General features: G+C 60.5%; 1 protein-coding gene across 1 annotated transcript in view; it reads right to left on the bottom strand.

Annotated features, from left to right (window-relative positions):
- FRMD6 (FERM domain containing 6) overlaps positions 1-2,358 on the bottom strand; it is a 15,868-nt gene that overhangs the window by 7,298 nt on the left and 6,212 nt on the right. The gene's annotated exons all lie outside the window — the stretch shown is intronic.

The raw sequence follows: 2,358 nt of genomic DNA on the forward strand, positions 1-2,358 counted from the left end.
TGGCGCGCCGGCGGAGCGCTGCGCGCGTGCACCGYGCTTCCCAGCTGCTTTGCAACTGGTTTAAGCCAAAACTCCCAGTTTTTAGGGATTTAGCCAGGAGAACTCAGCCGAGGGGATAACGGTGCACACCCGCCAGGCCGCGGGCAGCACGTGAAGGGCAGCCGCCCGGGGGCTCCGGCGGGGGGGCAGGCCGGGGCGGGTGCCCGGGAGGCCCCACGCGTGCGGCTACCGGCTCCGGATCCGGGACGCTCCGGGGCTGTTTCGCCTGTAGCTGCTCCGTTAAAACTCGCAAGCAGGCGTGAGCTGTAATTGCATTTCCCTGGGAGCCGCTGGCAGGGAAAAGTGGCAGCACAGGAAACGCCAGCGGGCTTTCTGGGATCCAGCGCGGGGCCGCGCAGCTGCGGTGGCATGGCCCTTTCCCACGCCGTTGCATGCAGCGGGCCCTTCCCCGCACCGTTGCACGCAGCGGGCTCTTCCCTGCACCACTGCATGCAGTGGGCTCTTCCCCGCGCCGTTGCATGCAGCAGGCCCTTCCCCGCGCCGTTGCACGCAGCGGGCTCTTCCCTGCACCATTGCGTGCAGCGGGCCCTTCCCCGCGCCGTTGCACGCAGCGGGCTCTTCCCTGCACCATTGCGTGCAGCGGGCCCTTCCCCGCGCCGTTGCGTGCAGCGGGCTCTTCCCTGCACCATTGCATGCAGTGGGCTCTTCCCCGTGCCGTTGCACGCAGCGGGCCCTTCCCCACGCTGTGGCACGCAGCGGGCTCTTCCCTGCACCGTTGCATGCAGCGGGCCCTTCCCTGCACCAATGCATGCAGCAGGCTCTTCCCCGCGCCGTTGCACGCAGCGGGCCCTTTGCTGTGCCGTCGCATGTTGCATGCAGCCGCCAGCTGTGCACCTTTCCTGGAAAGGAGGCCACCAACCCTGCTAAAATGGGGTTTCCCCACCCGTTGCCACGGCAACGCCGATGACTGTTTTCCTATGTCACCAGGCAAACGCAGCCTCTGCGCCCGCCAAAGCAGGCGGCAAGCGCCGCGGGGCGGCCCCAGGGCGAGGGCGCCCTGCCGCGCCGCCGGGAGTGCAAGTTTCGCCGCCGGGGGTGCTTGCGGGGCGCGCGGGGCCAAAGGCCTCAGCGGGCACCGGCAGGTGATCGTTTCTTTGCGATTACCTTTGCAAACAACGTTTTGGCGGTTATCGCTGGCGCCGGCGGGGCTGCGGGTCTCGATCCGCGGCGCGTGCAAACAGGCCCACTTCTCTGCAGCATCAAAATTAAAGAAAGAAAGAAAGAGAAAGGAACAACGGCAGCATGTAATTTTGCAAAGTGTATTTTGCTGTCAGCGCTGTACTGGGGCTATAGCTTTTGCATTTTAAGTGCTTTTAATGTTAATATTCGGCAGGAATCTTAAAAAGCCGATCGATTTGCCAGTCGGGCGGAGATGCTGGATTCCCGGGGCGTTACCCGGCCGGGCTGGCGAAGGCGTTGCCCGGCTTTCGGAGCGCGGGAGCTGCTAGCGGGGCGGCCCGTCGGACGGACGGACAGACGGATGCGCGGCGTCCGCAGCCAAGGGGCTGCATTCCCCCCCACCACCTTTTTTTTTTTCCTTTATGTTTTTTTTTGGAGACAGTGTGCAGAAAGGCCCCGACGTTAGATCCTCGCAGCTCTCCGAACGCCCAAGAACCAGAGTAATGCGAAAGTGCAAATAATTGTAACTTTATTGTCATTTCTCGCCGTACCGCAAAAGGCACCCGACAAACTTCATCGTTACAAAATAATTGCGCTGGGGGGGAGGGAAGGAGGGGTTGTGTCTTTTTTCTTTTTCTTCTTCTTCTTTTTTTTCCCCCATGTTTTCCTCTCCAAACACACTTGCTCTCTCTCCCACCGCCCTGCTAGGAAGCTCCTTTCACAGAAAGGACTAATGAGCTCGCGCAGACGAACGGCTCGCCCAGCGCCCCGCCGGGGCCGCGCTCCGGCCCTTCCGCTGGGGCTGCCGAATAAGGGGCAGAAGGGGCAAAAAAGGGGGCGGAAAAAAGAATAAAACAGAAGAGGTGCCGGGCTGCCCCCGGGGGCTGCGGCGGAGCAGACCTYGCGCTAGGAAATCCCGGCGGAGCGACAGCCCCGCTCCCGCGCACGGTGCCCGCGAGCGCCGGGTTTGTGGGKTTTTTYTTTTCTTTTTTTGGCACCTTGCTCCTCCCAATCTCCCCCCCAAAGTTTCTTATAAAAATAAGATTGTGCTTATTTATAAAATATTTCTCTCTTTTTTTTTTTTTAAGAAAAAATTTCCAGTTAAAAAAAAAAAGATGGCATATCAAAACATGGCAAAACTTTGGCTGCCCATCGCCAACCTCCCGATTAAAAGCGTCG

This window comes from Rhea americana, unplaced genomic scaffold (genome assembly GCF_003343005.1).
Source record: "Rhea americana isolate MKP2758 unplaced genomic scaffold, rheAme1 scaffold_42, whole genome shotgun sequence".
Taxonomy (NCBI): domain Eukaryota; kingdom Metazoa; phylum Chordata; class Aves; order Rheiformes; family Rheidae; genus Rhea; species Rhea americana.